Source organism: Trichechus manatus, unplaced genomic scaffold (assembly GCF_000243295.1).
Source record: "Trichechus manatus latirostris isolate Lorelei unplaced genomic scaffold, TriManLat1.0 scaffold00129, whole genome shotgun sequence".
In the NCBI taxonomy this organism is placed as follows: Eukaryota; Metazoa; Chordata; class Mammalia; order Sirenia; family Trichechidae; genus Trichechus; species Trichechus manatus.
Genome location: NW_004444065.1, coordinates 8,048,429 through 8,070,718, shown reverse-complemented (window position 1 = coordinate 8,070,718; position 22,290 = coordinate 8,048,429). Strand labels below are relative to the sequence as shown.

Sequence of the window (22,290 nt, the reverse complement as noted above, 5' to 3'; positions counted from 1 at the left end):
TGAGAAAAACTCTACAGGCTGTGAGCCAAGGAATGCGAGAAGCCTCTAGAAAGTAAAAAAAGGCAAGAAAACAGATTCTCTCTGACAGCCTCCAGGAAGGAATGCAGCCCCACCGACACCTTGGTTTTAGCCCAGTGAGACTCATTTTAGACTTCCGACCTCCAGAACTGTAAGATAATAAATTAGTTTTGTCTTAAGTGACTAAGTATGCAGTCATTTGTTACAAAAGCAATAGGAAACTAATGTAATTAGATATGACACCAAAAACACAATGTATGAGAAATGGTAAATTAGACTTCATAAAAATTCAGAACTTCCGTTCTTTAAAAGTCACTGTTAAGAAAATGAAAAAGTCAAGCTACAGACTGGAAGAAAATATATGCAAATTGCATGTCTGAGAAAGGACTTGTATCTGGAATATATAAAGTACTCTCAAAACTGGAATATAAAACAAACAACTCAATTTAAAATAGGGAAAATATTAAAACATATACTTCACCAAAGAAGATATCTCGATGTAAAATATGCACTTGAATACATGCTCCAGTTAATTAGTCACTGTTGTTGTTATTGTTGGATGCTGTCAAATCGACCCCGACCCATGTGACAGAGTAAAACAGCCCCAAAGGGTTTTCTTCCCTGTCATCTTTATGAAAGCAGATCGCCAAGTCTTTCTCCCACGGAGCCACTGGGTGGACTCGAACTGTCAACCTTTCAGTTAGCAGCCAAGCACTTAACCCTTGCACCACCAGGGCTCCTTTCATTAGTCATTAGGGAAATGCAAATTAAAATCACAGTGGGATACCACTACACACCTATTAGAATGCCTAAAAGGAAAAAAGACTCATCAGATCAAGCGTAGATAAGGATAGGGAGAAACTGGGCAAAAGGTCTGAAGAGACATCTTATCAAAGATGTATGGGTGGCAAATAAGCACATGGAAAGATGTTAATCAACATTAGTCATTAGGGAAATTCAAATTAAACTCACAAACGTTTACCACTACTCACTTAATAGAATGGCTAAAATTAAAAAGACTGCCCATACCATGTGTTCGCAAAGATGTGGAAGAACTGAAACTATGGTGATAAGAATGTTAAGATGGTACACCATTTTAGAAAACAGTGGTACATTTTTATGCAGTTAAACATACACTTACCAGCTGATCTAGCTATTCTACTTCTAGGTATTTATCTGAGAAAAATGAAAGCATATGTCCATACAAAAATTTGTACATGAAAGTTCATAGCAGCTTTACTTGTAACAGCCAAAACATAGAAAGAAACCCAAGCGCCCATTAACAGGTGAATGCATAAAGAAACCATAGCATATTCATACATTGGAATAAAAAACCAGTTGATTCCAACTCATGGAGACCCTATGTGTGTCGTCAGAGTAGAACTGTGTTGAAATAGGATTTTCAACAGCTATTTTTTTGGAATTAGATTACCAGGCTTTTCTTCAGAGGTGCCTCTTGGTAGACTCAAACCACCAAACTTTTGGTAGCAGCCAAGTGCATTAACCGTTTGTATCACCCAAGGACCATATAATGGGATACTCCTCTGCAATGAAAAGAAATGAGCTCTTTTTTTAAAAAATTGTTGTAGTTTAAATGAAGTTTACATTTCAAGTTAGTCTCCCACACAAAAATTTATACATACATTGTTATGTGACCCTAATTGCTCTCCCCATACTGTGGCAGCACACTCCTCCTTTCCACCCCCGATTCCCCATGTCCATTAAACCAGCTCCTAACCCTCTCTGCCCTCCCATCTCACCTCCAGACAGAAGCTGCCCATTTAGTCTCTTGTATCTACTTGAGCTAAGAGGCACACTCCTCAGGAATATCACTTTATATCCCACAGTCCAGCCCAATCCCCGTCTGAAGACTTGGCCTCGGAAACTGTTCTAGATCTGGGCTGATAGAGAATCCTGAGGCCATGCTTTCTGGGGTTCCTCCAGTCTCAGTCAGACCATTAAGTCTGGTCTTCTTACTAGAGTTTTTAGTTCTGCACCCCACCTTTCTCCTTCTCCATCAGGGACTCTGTTGTGTTCCCTGTCAGGGCAGTCATTGGTGGTAGCCAGAGAAAAGAGCTCTTGATACAAGCAAAAATACAGCTGAATATCAAAATAATTATGCTACGTGAAGGAAGCCAGACCCCCCAAAAAACATGGTTTATGATTCCACATATACCATGTGCAAACTAATCTATACTTACAGAAAATAGATAAGTAGTTACCTCTACAAGAGGAGAGGCAGGAAGCAGGTATTGCAAAGGGCATAAGGGAACTTTTGGGGGTGATGGATATGTTTATTGTCTTGATCATGGTGATAGTTTCATAGGTTATGCATATGTCAAAACTTATCAAATTGTTAACTTTATTTCTGTGCAGCTTAACATATACCTATCATACCTCTTTTAAAAAATTTCAAAAGTAAGAATCTTAATGGTCAAGAAATTTGAAAAAGAAAGTTAAATCTTTGAAAGTAAGTAGGTTTCTTTCCTAAAGCCAATTTTTGTTGTCTGGACAAATTTTGAGAAATATTGAGAAACAGAAAGATATTTATAATTATAGTAAGAAAGGGAAAAGAAATGGCTACTCTGATTTTGAAGAAAACATTAGGTAGGAAAGGAATGCAGTTCACTGGAAAGGCAGCACAGCATAGGAGTTAAGAGTGTGAACACTGGACGCAAACTGCCTTGGCTCAAATCCTGGCAGGGCAACACACTGTGTTGCGATTTTGAGAAAATTACTTAACATCTCTGCAGCTCAATTTTTTCTGTAACATGGGATAATACTAGTATCTACCCTAAACGATTATTTTAAAGATTCAATACCTGTAAAGCATTTAGAATATACTAGCACATATTAAGCACTGTAACTGTTTGTTAAGTAAGTATATCAGAAAGTGCCACGTTATTACCAGAATTTTCATTATAATGTTATTTTTCAAAATGCTGTTCAAATAGTTTTTTTTGTTTTGTTTTGTTCAAACATACTTAAGGAACATGTTACTTAAAATACTGTGAAAGGAATATGGATTACAATTGCTTGATTCCTAAAAATGCATATCAAATGGACACTTCATGTTAATTTAAGACAATTAACAAGGAGAGAGATGGAAAGCTAGAAAATGAAAAAAAAAAAATTTGGTGACCTACAATATCTTTGTCTCTGAGAGGAAGAAGAGAAAGTGTTCAAAAAAGCTTTACCAGGAATAAAGTAGGTAGAACGCGCAAAGATAAATCTATGAAGATGAGGATTAGTTTTCTACCTTTCTTAGAATTTGTTTTGCATTCTTTCCTATAAAAAATACAAACATGTTTTAATATTTTGAATCATTCTTGTACTTAGTTTTTTTAAATAACAAAATTAAAAAATCTTTATTCTCAAAGGTATATAAAGCAATGCATAAATACACTTAAGAACAACTTTATTTTTAGATTAATCAAATACATATGATTCATAATTTCTTTTAATGTCATTTAATTTTTTCTGACAAACATTGTGGTATATAAATCAAGAAATCTATAACAGTGATTATACTTAAATTGAAATACAATTAATAGAAATAGTAAACAAGTAGAATAAGTCTAGCACATTTATTTTAATATAAGATTTCTTGTTGTTCTTATGTGCCATCGAGTCGGTTCCAATTCACAGCCACCCTATGTACAACAGAATGAAACACTGCCCAGTTCTGCACCATCCTCACAATCGTTGTTATCTTTGAGCTCATTATTGCCGCCACTGTGTCAATCCATCTCATTGAGTCTTCCTCTTTTTTGCTGACCCTCTACTTTACCAAGCATGATGTCCTTCTGCAAGATCTGGTCCCTCCTGACAACTTGCCAAAGTACATGAGACAAAGTCTCTCCATCCTTCTTCTAAGGAGCATTCTCACTGTACTTCTTCCAAGCCAGATTCGTTACTTCTTCTGGCAGTTCATGGTATATTCAATATTATTCATTAGCACCCTAATTTAAAGGCATCAATTCTTCTTCGGTCTTCCTTATTCATTGTCCAGCTTTTACATGTATATGAGGTGATTGAAAACACCACGTCTTGGGTCAGGTGGACCTTAGTCCTTAAAGTGGCATCTTTGCTGTTTAACACTTTAAAGAGGTCTTTTGCAGCAGATTTGCCCAATGTGATACGTCATTTGATTTCTTTACTGCTCCTTCCATGATGTTGATTGTGGATCCAAGTAAAATGAAATCCTTGACAACTTCAATCTTTTTCTCCTTTATCGTGATATTACTTATTGGTCCAGTTGTGAGGATTTTTGTTTTCTTTATGTTGAAGTGTAATCCATACTGAAGGCTGTGGTCTTTGATCTTCATCAGTAAGTGCTTCAAGTCCTCTTCATTTTCAGCAAGCAAGGTTATGTCATCTGGATATCACAGGTTGTTATCAAATCTTCTTCCAGTCCTGATGCCCATTCTTCTTCATATAGTCTGGATTTTAGGATTATTTGCTCAGCAAGCAGAATGAATAAGTATGGTGAAAGGATACATTCCTAACACACACCTTTCCCGATTTTAAACCACGCAGTATCCCCTTGTTTTGTTTGAACAACTGCCTCTTAGTCTATGTACAGGTTTCACATGAGCACAATTAAGTGTTCTAGAATTCCCATTCTTCTCGATGTTATCCATAATTTGTTATGATTCACACAGTCGATTGCCTTTGCACAGTCAATAAAACACAGGTAAACATCTTTCTGGTATTCTCTACTTTGAGCCAAAATCCATCTGACATCACCAGTGATATCCCTCATTCCAATCCTCTTCTGAATCCTGCTTGACTTTCTGGTAGTTCCCTGTTGATGTACTGCTGCAACCACTTTTGAATGATTTTCAGCAAAATTTTACTTGAGTGTGACATTAATGATATTGTTCAATAATTTCTGTGTTCTGTTGGATCACCTTTCTTTGGAATGGGCACAGATACAGATTTCTTGCAGTCGGTTGGCCAGGTAGCTGTTTTCCAAATATCTTGGCATAGATGAGTGAGTGTTTCCAGAGTTGCTTCCATTTGTTGAAACATCTCATTTGGTATTCAGTCAATTCCTGGAGCCTTGTTTTTTTCCATATGCCTTCAGTGCAACTTGGACTTCTTTCTTCAATACCATTGGTTCTTAATCATATGCTACCTCTTGAAATGTTTGAATGTTGACCAATTCATTTTGGTACAGTGACTCTTTGTATTTCTTCCATCTTCTTTCAATGCTTCCTGCATCATTCCACATTTTGCCCACAAAATCCTTCAAAATTGTAATTCCATGCTTGAATTTTTTCTTCACTTATTTCAGCTTGAGAAATGTTCCTCCTGTTTGGAGTTCTAACTCTATGTCTTTGCACATTTGATTATAATACTTTACTTTGTCTTTTTGAGCCGCCCTTTGAAATCTGTTCAGCTCTTTTACATCATCACTTCTTCCATTTGCTTTAGCTACTGTATGTGCAAGAGCAAGTTTCAGAGTCTCTTCTGACATTCATTTTGGTCTTTTCTTTCTTTCTTGTCGTCTTAATGATGTTTTACTCTCCTCATATATGATGCCCTTGATGTCATCTCACAATTCACCTGGTCTTTGGTTATTACTGTTTAATACATCAAATCTGTTCTTGAAACGGCCTCTAAATTCAAGTGGGATATATTCAAGGCCACACTTCGACTCTTGTGGGCCTGCTTTAATTTTCTTCAGCTTCTACTTGAACTCAGATATGAGCAATCAATGATCTGTTCTGCAGTCATCCCCTGTCCTTGTTCTGACTGATGATATTGAGCTTCTCTTTCGTCTCTTTCCACAGATGTAGTTGATTGGATTCCTGCGTATTCCTTCCTCCGAGGTTCATGTGTATAGTCGCCATTTATGTTGTTAAAAAAAGACAGTTGCAACGAATAAGTCACTGGTCTTGCAAAATTCTATCATGAGCTCTCTGGAGTTGTTTCTATCACAAAGGTCATATTTTCCAACTACTAATTCTTCTTCTTTGTTTCCAACTTTAGAATTCTAATCACCAGTAATTATCAATGCATCTTGATTGCACGTTTGATGAATTTCAGACTGCAGAAGTTGGTAAAATTTTCATTTCTGACAGACAAGTGGTGGTATGATATCTTACCTCTTAATTATTCAGGAATAAAAGGAAAAATATTTGCCAAAATCTATTACATTAAAACCATTGAGAATTGTCTGAATTCTGCTCCATGGATGAATAGAATCAAATAAAACTCCTCACATTTGAGAATACAGATTTTCTCTGGTAATTCCAATTAATTATCTATTTTGTAGCATTTGCATTTCTCAAAGAAATAGAATATTTTCTAGTGAAATTTCAAAATGATAAAAACAAGGAAAACATCCACACTCTCACCACATATTATTAGCACACGTTGAAATATAAACAAATAATAAATATAAAAGGACCTTAATTGGGCTGTATCTTTAGGTTCTAAGAAAATACTGAACTTTGGATGATTCTAGTCTTGTAACTTAACCTTTGAAAAATTAACAGTATTACCATGAATCACTTTTTCCTTTTTTTCTGTTGTCCAAGAACTTACCAATATAGCACAGACACCCAAAAATCCAATAAAAACTCTTAATTAACTCAACAATTGCACATTAGCCTGTCCTTCCAAAACTACTTCTTCCTGAATTTATTCTTTCGGAAAATAGCAATCATCCACGCTGGAAAACTTATTGATGTTATTCTTATCTTTACTTTTAAACTTTCTGTATTAATAGACAAGTTATGTTAATTTTATTCCTTCTATTCTATTGTGAAAGCCCTGGTGGCACAGTGGTTAAGAGCTTGGCTTCTAACCAAAAGACTGGAAGTTTGAATCCACCAGCTGCTCCATGGAAATCCTATGGGGCTGTTTTACTCTGTCCTATAGGATCGTTATGAGTTGGAATCAACAGCAATGAATTTGGTTTCTGGTTTTATTCTATTACCAGGACGGAGCCCTGGTGGTGCAGTGGTTAAGAGCTGATAACTGAAAGGCCATTGGTTCGAACCCACCATCTGTGGGAAAAAGATGTGGCAGCTGGCTTCTGTAAAGTTTAAAGCCTTAGAAACCCTACAGGGCAGTTCCACTCTGTACTGTAGGGTTGCTATAAGTCTGAATCAACTCAATGGCAAAGGGAATTCTATTGCCAGGGCCTTGGGTGGTGCAAAGAGTTAACCTCAGCTACTAGCCTAAAGGTTGGCACTTTGAACCCACCCAGAGGCACCACAGAAGACAGACCTGGCAATCTGCTTCTGAAAGAGCAAAGCCTTGGAAATCCTATGGAGCAGTTTACTCTGCATATATTGGATTGCCATGCATTGGAATCAATTCCACAGCAACTAACACCACCGCCACCACCATTCTATTGCCACTGCTGTCATAAGATTATAGTCTAATAATTTACACTCTGAAATATGACCTCTGACCAGGCACTTATTCCTGAAGCCCTGGTCCAAATGCATAAGCCTTTCAATGGTGCCTACATATTAAGATGAGTCTTGTATTCAAGTCTGTATTCAAGCCTTTGTGATGTGGCATCAACTTATCTATATTGGCAGATTTAATTCCCACAGTTCTCCCAAGAAGAATCATATGTCCATCCAAATAAGAATGAATATTTATATCTATTTATACATATATACTCATGTGTGTATGTGTGCATATATCTATATCTATGTATACATATGTATGAATGTGTGTATGTATGTATAGTTATAAACATACAAATATATGTGTGTGTGTGTATATATATATATATATATAAAACATACTATGCAATTTTCCTGCTCTCTCTGTTGTCAATTGCTCATGATATCCATCTACCTGGAATTTTAGTTCTTGACCCAAAATTTCTCAAAGATAGATAATCTACATAAATGTAGCCTAAAATACTGACCGTATGGACCATTAACAATGATCCACTTTTACATCACATTTTTGGCATGACTTTGTGAATTCATGTTATAACTACTTCCTTCAGACCCTGCATTGTAATTATTTCCTACATGTTTATCTCCCTCACTACTGTTAAGTCTCTAGACGACAGGAAGTGCGTTTTCATCTTTGTATTCTTACCATCTAGTGCAGTGACTAGTATACAAAATGAAATGTTTATTGATATTTGCTCATTGAAATAATAAAAGAACATCATGTACATTTGGGTCAACATCACCCCTAATATCCTGCCATTTTACTTATTGCATAAGAAACCAAAATTATTATATTACTGTGCTGACAATGTATATGTATTTTCTTCAGATGGCTTGCTTTTCTTGTTAACTATTGGTATCCTTTGTACTTAGAAGAGTAATTGGATATAACAGGTGAAAAATATTTGCTGAGCAAATACATAATCTAGTATTTAATATGTACTGCAATTGTACCAGCTACTTACTATTTGTTATTTCTAATCCTCAGGGAATTCTAGTAGACTGTATTTTATGTCTGAGGAAACAGTCTCAGTGCAACCAGGTATATTATTTAAGATCATAAAGCTAATGAGGGGCAAAGATGAAATTCAAACCTGGCCTTTTTCATCTAAGACACTTATTCTCTCAATTTTCATGTTCTGTTAAAGGTCGCATATGCTCATCTTTGAATATCATCAAAATACAGATAAATCTAAAGAAAAAAATAAAATCTATCTATAATCTCACGTCTAGAAATATGCTGTCTTCATATTTGCTATTAATTATTTTGTCAGTGCAATGTTTTCTCTAGACACAGTAGTTGAAAATATAAAATTATAGGAAGGAGAACTCATACGGTAGGACAGACAAGGTAGCTTCTGTTGAACCAATTACCTTTGTACAGAAACACAACTTAATGAGTATATGTAGTTATGACAATGAGAGCCTCTGTTGTAGAAAATATGATCAAGGCCTAGATAAAGAGATTGTTGCATAAGCTATAAATGTGGAGAAGCGTGTGAGAAGCCAGGTAGGGAGAGAAAGTCAAAGGAAAGGGGAGAGATTTAGTCAAAGAAAAGAGCACGAATCATGGCTTTACATTTAAAAAAAATGGATATCTCCATGTCAAAAACAGCCAACTGAACTTTAGATAATCTGTAAAAGATTATAATATTAATAATATAATATTAATTATTATTATTATTATTAATAATAATAATATTATTATTATTATTCAAGATTATGATTGCTATGCTTGTATGTACAATGATCTATGTTTCCTTCAAGTCTCCAGAAATAAATATTTGTCACACAAAGAGCCCTGTATTGCTGGTTCTTTGAAGAATGAAGGAATTAGAGTGCTGTCCAGTGGTAAAGCACGGTGTGCAAACGTTACAGCTTACACACGAGATGAAACAGTAATTTTACTGAGATAGGAAACCTTCAGCAGAGGCAGCCAGGAGAAGCAACTATACGCCTTTCTCCCAGGTCCACACTTGTTCCTCCCTTGCCCCGTATCTCAAAATAATAATCAGAAGTACTGGCAGAGATGGTGGAGAATTCACAGCTTCTTTACATCCCACAGTCGACTGACGTCTCAGGGCCAACCAGAGTGTATTTTCTTATGAAATCTTTATTTTTTTTCACTTAACAATATAACAAAAAACTTTTTCCTTATTCTTAAAATTTTTCAGTAAAACAAGTTTAATATTATTTGTTTATCTTCTGGATCTTTTGCAATGTTTTTTCACTTAACAATGTAAACAGTATTTTCTTATTATTATTTTTTTTCTTAAGCATAAATTTGAAATTTGTATACTAATCCATGTTACCTATATAGTCTGTATTGATGGAAATGTAGAATATTTCTAATGCCTAAATGTAATAATTATTTTGAATAGTATCTTTATGCATAAAGTTTTTTATTGTATTTTTGTTTATTTTCTTAGGATAGAGTCCTAGAAGTGAAATTAATGGGAAAAAAGGGTAAAAACAATTTTAAGGCAGAGCAATCTTACAGGATGATCCACCAAATAAACAACTGATTTGAGAAATATCAGGTCCCATTCTGGAAAATTTATATTAGTCATACTGTCAAATCATTTTAACACAATTATGTGTAGTTTTTCTGTCTGTTCCTCTTAGATAACCGGTAAGCATCTTTCTCTACCAAATTCTTTGAAGATCACTCCACTCTGGTAAAGACTATTATGAGAAGGCTATCGGAGAAGCCAATCCATGTAACAAATCTGTGGCTCTCAACCAGTTTCACCAGTGACTCTTTAAAAAGTTAAAAATAAAAAAACTGGATTCCAGCACATTAGAAATCAAAAGCCCACTTTTCCTGCAACTTCTATAGGTTTCCAGGCATTGTCATATTGTATTTAGCATTTAAGTACATTAAAATTGCACTAGTGTAGCCAGGAGTCAATTTTATAGCTTTGAATCTAAAACACAATCAAAAGAAATAATCCTTTTTGTGGCTGAAAATTGTAACAATGCAATTAGATATAAATTGTACTGTGACAATCTAAGTAACTGCTATAGCACAAAAGCAATAAATTTGCTCCATTTATATTGAGTACAAAAGTTCATGTGAAAAAACAAGGAAGTCTGGCAGACAAGATACAATAGATCAACAGTATTTTCAAGTGCCCATGTAAAATGTAGGAGGCAAAGAAATACTATGGATTATTTTGGTTGGCCCCAATATTCATCCGGGTATGGACAGTAGTCAAAAACCAAGATGCAAAGGCAGAAACAAAGGGGAATGCACAGTTAGTTTAAAAAAGAAGTTGAAGACAAGCAGAACCCAAGGGAACATGTGAAACTGTTCACGATAGTAAATAAGCACAAGTGAGGCCATACTCGCCTTGCTTACTGGGTAATCCATCGTGTCAGGGAGTGTAAATTTGAAAAGAAGCTTTGATTCTGTAGGAGGGTGCTGTGGAGTTGGGAGAGAGACAGATGTCAGCCATACCTAGAAGCAGAATCTTTGATGAGATGAAAAAATGTGGAATTGTTCACTACAGATTACCAAATACAAGTAACCCTGTGCTTAACTCTCTTATAGGATAATCCACCCCTGGTCACCACCTCTCCCCCATGGACCTCCTCCTATACCAGAACATACAGAATCTGGCCATCCCTCCCCCACCCTCTAGGGGCTCTCACTTGTGCCACTGCCTTGCGGGTGCCCTGTGGGCCTCCCTGGGCCCCATTACCACTGACTGCCTCCTCCTGTTCAGCACCTGTCCCAGCTATGCCATGGCACCCACTTCACGCCGGGCCTGGCACACCTGCGCCCACAGCTCACACCGCACACTGCACATTTTAGTGTCACCCCCTCTGACAGTGTCACCCAGTGCGTCCGCACCCCTTGCACTGCCCCCAGTGACGCCATTAGGATGGTTCGCACTTGCCTTTCGGCCATGCGCATGCGCAGCAGCGTGCCTGCCTGTGGGTGCTGTAGTGCTTCCTAGACTTCTCACCGGCGAAGGCCTTCAACACTGAGTTCCAGAATACTGGCACTAAGGAGAAAATGGAGGTGCCGGGAAACTCAATTACCGCTTGGACAATTATATGCAAGTTGCGCTTTCTGGAGCAGCAAAACAAGATCCTGCTGGTGGAGCACAAGCAGCTCAACGGCCAGGGCAAGTTGCTCCTGGGGGACTTCTAGGAGAAGCAAGTGCAGAAGCTGCGCAGAGAGGTGAAGTAACGCACCACCAACAAAACCCCGGTGGAGGTGAAACGAGACAGCCTGGCCAGAGACATCGTGAAGCTCTGGGAGAAATTTCAGAAGGAGAGGCTTCAGGGAGATGACGCCGAGAGCACCTTGCAGTCTTTCAGAGAGGATGTTGACAACGCTTTGGCGTGCTATGACCTCGAATGTAAAGTGGAATCCTTGCAAGAAGCGATTGTCTTTTTGAAGAAACTGCATCATGCGGAAAATCAAGAGCTGCAGATCCAGATTCAAGAACAGCATGTCCAAATTGGTGTGGATGTTTCCAAGCCTGACCTCACGGCCACTCCGAGTGAAGTGCATCAAAAAATGTGGCTGCCAAGAACCTTCAGGAGGCTGAAGAATGGTTCTAATCCAAGTTTGCTGATCTCGCCAGGGCTGCTAACCAGAACAATGATACCCTGTGCCGGGTGAAGCAGGAATCAAATGAGTACCGAGACAGGCCCAATCCCTCACGTACGAAGTGAATGCTCTTAAAGGAACTCATGAGTCTCTGGAGCAGAGATGCGTGAGGTGAAAATGAACTTTGCTGTTGAAAAGAACTACAGACTCTATTGGCCGTTTGCAGGATGAGATTCAGAACATGAAGGAAGAAATGACTGGTTACCTTTGTGAGTACGAAGACCTGATGAATGTTAAGAAAATTTGACGTTGAGATTACCACCTACAGGAAGCTACTGGAAGGCAAAGACAGTAAGATTTTTCTCCATCTACAAAATTTTTCTTCCCTGAACCTGAGAGAAACCAATCTGGATTCACTCCCTCTCGTTGACAAGATAGATTTGGAATAGGAATAAGTTTTAGTTTGTAAGAATAAACACTCCTAAAATATTTAGGAAAAAAGTTTACAACATAATCTAATTTACAAAGAAGTCATCCCAAAATACTTTTTAAAAAGTATTTTTAAATACCATTAAAATTTCTTTTTTCCAGAAAGTATCTGACCAACTTGTTTCTATTTCAATAAATCTTTGGAAAATTTCAAGCAAAAAAAAATTACCTGGAGAATTTTAGAAAACAGCGACGCCCAAGGTCCATCCCGGAGATTATGTCTTAATTGATAAGTAGAAATCTAGGACATCTATATTTTTAATTCTTCCTCCCCTGAGAGGAATATCAATTTGGGCCTTAACAGCCACCAAGTGCATCAGAAACTTTGAATACGACACAGGCATTTTTTTCAGCTCTCCAGGGGAATCTGATTTGTAGTCAGGGTTGTGGACCACTCTCTAAAATGGAATTTCACCTCCTTTTTTAGGGATCAGTTTAGAAGAGGATATATGATCCAAATTAGCGGAAAAAAAAAAATTGCAAAGGGAAATTTCTGGTAATTGGGGAAAAGAAAAGTTTATCTTAGGAGAAATACTCTCTGAAGCCACAATGTCCAATATGGTAGCCACTGACGTCATGTGCTATTGAGTATGTGCTTGAAATGTGGCTAGTACAACTGAAATGTGGTATCTTCAATTTTATTTAATTTTAATCCATTGTAGTTTTAACTTTAAAACTGATATTAAATTTCATTGTTGAAAAACTTTTAAATATATTGAAAACATTTTGTTATGTGAATCTACTTTTTAACTGCACATTTTATGAAATACAACTACATAGCAAAAACCTCTGGTGAAAATTTAGTATCCAAAATGAGATGTGCTATAATTCTAAAATACAAAGCATATTTTCAAGATTTAGCATGGAAGAGGCAATGTAAATTATCTCAATAATTTTTATGTAGGTTGCATGCTGAAATAAGAATATTTTTCATATATAGAGTTAAATAAAATATGGTATTAAAATTAATTTCACCTGCTTCTCTTTACTTTTCAGAAAGTGGTGTCTAGAAAATTTTAAATTACATTTGTGGCTCTATTATGTTTCTGTTGGACATCACTGGCTAGATATGAGTGACTGTGAGACCTCTAGCTGTCAAAGCCATCTTTCTACCGGCATGAAGATAAAAACACAGAGTATAGGCTAATAATTCAAAACTGGTTGCAGCAATACATGAATAGGTAACTACCAGAGATTTAGGCTGGATTCAGAAGAGGACATGGAATGAGGGATATCATTGCTGATGTCAGATGGATTTTGGTTCAATGTAGAGAATATCAGAAAGATGTTTACCTGTGTTTTGTTGACAATGCAAAGGCACTAAATCATGTGGATCATAACAAATTATGGATAACATTGCCAAGAATGGGAATTCTGGAACACTTAATTGTGCTCATGACGAACCTGTGCTTAATCAAAGAGGCAGCTGTTTGAAAAGAACAAGGGGATACTGACTAGTTTAAAATCAGGAAAGGTGTGTGTTAGGGTTGCATCCTTTCACCATACTTATTCATTCTGTTTGCTGAGCAAAATATCTGAGAACCGGGACTATATGAAGAAGAACATGGCATCAGGATTGGAAGAAGGCTTATTAACATTAACATATGCAGATAACATAACCTTGCTTTCTGAAAGTGAAGAGGACTTGAAACACTTACTGATGAAGATCAAAGACTACAGTCTTCAGTATGGATTACACCTCAACATAAAGAAAACAGAAATCCTCACAACTGGACCAATAAGCAACATCATGATAAACAGAGAAAAGATTGAAGTTGTCAAGGATTTCATTTTACTTAGATCCACAAACAATGTCCATGGAAGCAGTAGTCAAGAAATCAAAGGGTGTATTGCATTGGGCAAATTTTCTGCAAAAGACCTCTTTCAAGTGTTAAAAAGCAGATACCACTTTGAGGACTAAGGTATGCCTGTCCCATGCCATGGTGTTTTCAGTTGCCTCATATGCATGCAAAAGCTGGACAATGAATAAGGAAGACTGAAGAATTGATGCCTTTGAATTATGGTGTTGGCTACGAATATTGAATATACCATAGACTGCCAAAAGAACATACAAATCTGTCCTGAAAGAAATACACCCAGAATGCTCCTGAGACAGGAGGATGATGAGACTTCATCTCACATCTCACGTAATTTGGATATGTTATCAGGAGGGACCAGTGCCTGGAGAAGGACATCACGCTTGGTAAAGTAGAGGGTCAGTGTCAGCGAAAAAGAGGAAGACTCTCAATGAGATGAATTGACACAGTGGCTGCAACAATGGGCTCAAACATAGCAAAGACTGTGAGGATGGTGCAGGACCAGGCAGTGTTTTGTTCTGCTCTACATAGGTTCGCTATGAGTAGGAACTGACTCAATGGCACCTAACAACAACAACATAAGAAGAAGAACGAGCTAAGGGCAGAGAAATGAAGCAAGAGCCTTGGTGGAAACCAGCTGATCTCTGCCAGACTGCCAGACATTTTTATTTACATGTACAAGTAGATGTATTTCTTTCTTTATTGATGACAGTGAACTTCAAGTTTAAAATTACAAAATGAAAATTTAAAAATTTACTTATATATTTATAAAATTATGATTTCATAAACAGTATTAAAACAATGGAGTAGAAACCTATGTACCTATCACTGAGATACAACAAATTTTAAACATTTACCATATTTGTATCAGATCTCTCATTTATAAAGAAAATATTATAGATTCATCTTGTCCCACTTCTCCATCCAAACTCAGTAAGTGGCTATTGCTGCATAAATAATTACTCCAAAACTTAGTAAGTTAAGTCAATAAATATTCGTTATTGCACAGTTTCTGGGGGACAGGAACCCAGGTACACTTTAGCTAAGGTGCTTCTGCCTCAAGGTCTTTCACAAGACTGCAAACAAGGTGTCAGCCGGGGCTTCAATCTAAAGCTTGACCTGGGGAGGGTCTGATTCCAAGTGTCTTCATGTAGTTGTTTTTTGAATTCTGCTTTTCATAGAATGATGGGCAAGAACCCCAGGTCCTCGAGAGCTGTTGGCAAGAGATCTCCCTCAGCTTGCCACATGGGCCTCTCCATAGGGCAGCTCACGACATGGCAGCTTCCCTTAGTACATGCGAGGGAGAAATTAACAGAGGACACTCAAGACGGAAGTCAAAGACTCTTTGTAACTTAATCCGTGCAGTGATAATTCATTATTTTTGACATGTTCTATTCATCTGAAGTGAGTCACTAGGTCCAGCTCACACTCAAGGGCACAGATTACACAAAGGCATGAATATTAGGAGGTGAGTATCATTGGGGACCATCTTAGGTGCTGCCTACAACATTTCCTCATAAACCCCTCCTCAACCTCAGAGGTAACCACTACCCTAAAGTTGGTAAGTATTATTTATAGGCAAGTATTTGTACTTTGACCTCCAGTTAATTAATTCATAAATAATATATATATGTTTGCATTTTATATATAAGAGCCCAGGCAGCACAGTTGTTAAGAGCAAGACTGCTAACCAAAAGGTCAGCAGTTTGAATATACCAGCCACTCCTTGGAAACCCTATAGGGCAGTTCTATTCTGTCCTATAGGGTCACTATGAATTGGAAACAACTTGACAGCAATGGGTTTTTGGTATATACATATATATACACACACATGCATATATACATGTATATACATAACATATATACACATACATGTGTCATATGTACATATATACATACATATGTGTATACACACACACCTGAATGCATATATATACATACACATATACATGCATGTGCGTGCATGTGTGTGTGTGTGTGTATAAGCCCTGGTAACATAGTGGTTAAGAGCTCAGTTGCTAATCAAAAGGTCGACAGTTCAAATCCACCAGCCACTCCTTGGAAACCTTATGGGGCAGTTCTACTCTGTCCTATAGGATCGCTATGAGTCAGAACTGACTCGACAGCACCTAACAATAACACACACACACACACACACACATATATATATATATACATATATCCATTTGTTACTTGATTTTCCCCCTCAACCTTACACGTATCAGTTATATACATGTTGATACTGGAGAATTTATTTCAAATAATTTACCTGCTATATAATATTCATTGTATGAATTAGCTATAGTTTATTTATGGAGTCCCCTACTGAGGAGTATTTAGATTGTTTCTACATTGATTTTATTACAAACGGTGCTGCAATGGACACCTTCCTAAATGTTTTCTGTGTATATATGGGAAAGTACCTCTAAACCTGAGATTACTGAGATGTATACTGTTTACCCACCACTCATCTCTCAGTTTGTCATACTGTGGTGCCTTGTCTGTTGCTGTGACGCTGGAAGCCATGCTACCAGTATTTCAAATACCAGCAAGGTCACCAACGATTTCAGCAGAGCTTCTGGTTTAAGACAGACTGTGAAGGAGGGCCCGGCGATCTACTTCTGAAAAAATTGTCCAGTGTAAACCTTATGGATAGCTGTGGAACATTAATATGTTGTTTGAAGATGAGCCCCTCAGTTTGGAAGGCACTCAAAATACGACTGAGAAAGAGCTGCCTCCTCAAAGTAAAATCAACCTTAATGATGTAGATAGAGTACAGCTTTCTGGACGTTCATTTGCTTATGTGGCATGACTCAAAATGAGAAGAAATAGCTACAAACATCTATTAATAATCGGAATGTGGAATGTATAAAGTACGACTCAAGGAAAATTGGAAATTGTCATAAATGAAATGGAATGCTTGAAGATCTATATCCTAGACATTAGTCAGTTAAAATTGACTGGCTTAGCCATTCTGAAGCAGACAATCAGATGATCTACTATGCCGGGAATAACAAATTGAAGAAGAATGGCATCACATTCATTATCAAAAAGAACGTTTCAAGATCTGTCCTGAAATACAATGCTATAACTGATAGGCTTATATCCACACGCCTACAAAGAAGACCAGTTAATACAACCATTATTCAAATTTACACACCAACCACAAAAGTCAGAGATAAAGAAATTGAAGATTTTTACCAACTTCTGCAGTCTGAAATTCATCAAACATGCAATCAAGATGCATTAATAATTACTGGTGTTGGAATGCACACTTTGTAAAAAAAGAAGAAGGATAGGTAGTTGGAAAATATGGCCTTGGTGATAGAAATGACACCAGATATTGAATGATGGAATTTTGCAAGACCAATGATTTATTCATTGAAAATATCTTTTTTCAACAACATAAACAGCAATTATACACATGGACTTTGCTGGATGGAATACACAAAAATCAAATCAACTACAACTGTAGAAAGAGACTATGGAGAAGCTCAATCTCATCAGTCAAAACAAGGCCAGGGGTCAACTGTGAAACAAACCATCAATTGCTCATATGCAAGTTCAAGCTGAAGCTCAAGAAAATTAAAACAAGTCCACTACAGCCAAGACAAAATTAGAGCAAGTCTACGAGAGCCAAAATATTACCTTGAATGTATCCCACCTGAATTTAGAGACCATCTCAAAAATGGATTTAGTGCATTGAACAGTAATGACTGAAGACCAGATGAATTGTGGGGTGACATCAAGGACATCATACATGAAGAGAACAAAAGATCAATAAAAAGATAGAAAAGAAAAAAAGACCAAAATGAACTGCGGAAGAGACTCTGAAACTTGCTCATGAACATAGAGTAGCTAAAGTAAATGGAAGAAATGATGATGTAAAAGAGCTGAATAGAAGATTTCAAAAGGCAACTTGAGAAGACAAAGTAAAGTATTAAAATTAAATGTGCAAAGACCTGGAGTTAGAACACCAAAAAACGAGGTACACATTGAGCACTTCTCAAGCTGAAAGAACTGAAGAAAAAAATTCAAGCCTCAAGTTGCAATTTTAAAGGATTCTATAGCCAAAAAATTGAACAACTACAGGAAGCATTAAAAGAAGATGAAAGGAATACATAGAGTCACTGTACCAAAAAGAACTGGTAGATGTTCAACCACTTCAGGAGAAAGCACATGATCAAGAATCGATGGTACTGAAAGAAGGAGTCCAAGCTGCACTGAAGGCATTGTCGAAAAACACAACACTCCAGGATTTGATGGAATACCAATTGAGATGTTTCTACAAACAAATGCAACTCTGGAAGCACTCACTCATCTATGCAAAGAAATTTGGAAGAGAGCTACCTGGCCAATTGACTGGAAGAGGTCCATATTTGTGCCCATTCCAAAGAAAAGTGAAACAAGAGAATGCAGATATTATCACAAAATATCATTAATATTACATGCAAGTAAAATTTTGTTGAAAATAATTAAAAAACAGTTACAGCAGTACATTGACAGAGAACTGCCAGAAATCCAAGCCAGATTCAGAAGAGGACATAGAAAAAGGGATATCATTGCTGATGTCAGATAGATATCATCTGAAAGCAGAGAACACCAGAAAGATGTCTACCTGTGTTTTATTGACTATGCAAAGGCATTCAATTGTGTGGATCATAACAAATTATGGATAACATTGCCAAGAATGGGAATTCTAGAACACTTAATTGTACCGATGAGGAACCTGTACATCAACCAAGAGGCGGTTGTTCGAACAGAGCAAGGGGATACTAAGTAGTTTAAAATCAGAAAAGGTGTGTGTCAGGGTTGTATCTCTTCACTATTCAGTCTGTATGCTGAGCAAATAATCTAACAAGCTGGAGTATATGAAGAAGGATGTGGTACCAGGACTGGAGGAAGACATATGAATAACCTGCAATATGCAAACATCGCTTGCTGAAAGTGAAGAGGACTTGAAGCACTTACTGATGAAGATCCAACACTACAGCCTTCAGTATGGATTACACCTCAACATAAAGAAAACAAAGATTCTCACAACTGGACCAATAAACAACATCATGATAAACAGAGAAGATATTGAAGTTGTAAAGGTTTTAATTTTACTTGGATCACAGTGAGTGCCCATAGAAGCAGCAGTCAAGAAATCAAAAGACACATTGCATTGGGCAAATCTGCTGCAAAAGAACTCTTTAAAGAGTTAAAAACAAAGGAGTAAGTGTGCCTGACCCTAGGCGTGGTATTTTCAATCACCTCATATACACGTGAAAGCTGGACAAAGAATAAGGAAGACATAAGAGGAACTGACACCTTTGAATTTTGCTGTTTGCAAAGAATATTGAATATACCAGGGACTGCCAGAAGAACAAACAACTCTGTCTTAGAATAAGTACAGCCAGAAGGCTCCTTATAAGTGAGGATGGTGAGACTTGTCTCACGTAACTTGGACATGTTATCAGGAGGGACCAGCTCCTGGAGAAGGACATCCTGCTCAGTAAAGTAGAGGGTCAGCGAAAAAGAGGAAGACCCTCAAGAGATAGACTGACATAGTGGCTACAACAATGGGCTCAAACATAGCAACAATTGTGAGGATGGCGCCAGACCGGCAGTGTTTCCTTCCCTTGTACATAGGTTCGCTATGAGTTGGAAGTGACTTGCGGGCACCTAACAAGAACAAAGGATGTACAGCTTCAAATTTATTAGATGCTGCAAAAGTGCTATCCAAATATAATACTAGTTTGTGCTTTCATCATTAAAGTATAACAGTTTCTGACTAACACATGAATTTATTGCATTTAACCACATTTTTCCATTCTGATAGCTCTCAGTGCACAATTTACTGTTTTTAATTTGCATTTTCCTGATTACTCATGAGGTTTTGCATATTCAACTCACGTTTTTTATGTGAATTTCGGCATATATTTTCTGAGATTTTTGTATTTATATACTTTGTCACTTTTCTAATTGGTTCTTTTTTTTTCTTTTTCCTTTCTTTTCTCTCCTTATTTAGTCATTGGAGTTTTCTATGTATCCTTATACAAATTCTTTATTCAATATATGGGTGACAAATATTTCTTTCCAGTCTATGACTTTTTAGTTTTTTGCAATAATATGTCTTAATTTGTACATAGACCAAGAGGCAGTCATTTGAAGAAAACAAGGGGCTACTGCATGGTTTAAAGTCAGGAAAGATGAGCGTCAGGATTGTTTCCTTTCACCATACTTATTCAATCTGTATGCTAAGCAAATAATCCAAGAAGCTGGAATATATGAAGAAGAACACGGCATCAGGACTGGAGGAAGATTCATTAACAACCTGCAGCATGCAGTTGTCACAACTTGGCTTGCTGAAAGTGAAGAAGACTTGAAGCACTTCCTGATAAAGATCAAAGACCTCAGCTTTCAGTATGGATTATACCACAACATAAAGAAAACAAAAATCCTCACAACTAGACCAATAAGCAACATCATGATAAACAGAGAAAAGATTGAAGTTGTCAAGGATTTCATTTTACTTGGATCCACACTCAATGCCCATGGAAGCAGCAGTCAAAGGATCAAAAGATGTATTGCATTGGGCAAATCTGCTGAAATAGTCCTCTTTAAAGTGTTACAAAACAAAGATATCACTCTGAGGACTAAGGTTTGCCTGACCCAAGTTCTGGTATTTTCAATTGCTTCATCTGCATGCGAAAGCTGGACAAAGAATAAGGAAGACTGTAGAAGAATTGATGCCTTTGATTTATGGTGTTGGCAAAAAATATTGAACATACCATGCCATGGACTGCCAGAAGAACAAACAAATCTGTCTTGGACAAAGCACAGCCAGATTGCTCCTTAGAAGCAGGGATGGCCAGACTTCCTGTCACTTACTCTGGACACGTTATCAGGATGGACCAGTCCCTGAAGAAGGACATCATGCTTGGTAAAGTAGGGGTCAGTGAAAAAGAGGAAGACTGTCAATGAGATGGATTGACATAGTGGCTGCAACAATGGATTCCAGTAAAACAATGATTCTGAGGAGGCACAGGATTGGGCAGTGTTTTGTTCTGTTGTACGTGGGGTCGCTATCCGTTAGAACTGACTAGAATGCACCTAATAACAACAACGATAATTTATACCTTAGACTTAAATATTAATGTGGTTAAATTTACTGTAATGTTTCCTTCATTGTTTATGCTTTTTATATTTTGTTTAAGGAATTATGTCTAACCAGTATTCATAAAAATAATCCACTTTTTACTTCCTTCTTTGTCAGTAATACCTGGGCATTTTCTTTTATTTATTGTTAGCTCAACTGTGAACTTGACAATATTTTTGCTGTATTGCATCCTGTATTTCTACACATTTGCTAGCAGGAGAGTTTTCAGATTTACCTTAGTCTATCTTCTTGCCCAAACCAGGAATAGTCCATCTTAATCTTTAAACCATTCTGTGATTTTTTTTTTTTTATTATTATTTGCAATCAAAAGTATCCTTACTGAAGAAGAAGAATTTAATAAAGGATAAAATATTCAATGATTGTTGCAAGTACTGTAGAAAGCCCAAGAAATATAAAGTTAAAATGCTCTAGCTTGATTTGTCATTAGTGGCTTTGGTGATAACTGTTCCAAGGAGTAGTTTGGATAGAAATCAAATGGCAGTGAGTTGAAAACCGTACTAGTCACTAGCGCTACTCTCCCAAATTGTCCACCTCTCATTCTCCCGGGACCATGATGGGATTGCACCTCCTGGCCGCATTGTGGTTAGGTGGGACCACATGACTAGGCTGGCCAATGAGTTGAGAGGGAAAGTCACATGTATCCCTTCAGGGATGAACTTTTTATTGCAACATCCAGAGTTTCTTCCCTCTGTCACAGCACCCAGCAAGTTTCATGGTGTGCTCCTTTGTCTGGATATGTCCAGGAGTGAGGATATATGCATAAGGGAAAAAAATGAACCTTTCTTACTATCAGCCATTGAGATT

General features: G+C 37.1%; 1 pseudogene; it reads left to right on the top strand.

Annotated features, from left to right (window-relative positions):
* The first annotated feature begins 11,338 nt into the window (after positions 1-11,338).
* LOC101356066 (vimentin-like) lies at positions 11,339-12,464 on the top strand (annotated as a pseudogene).
* The last annotated feature ends 9,826 nt before the right edge of the window (positions 12,465-22,290 follow it).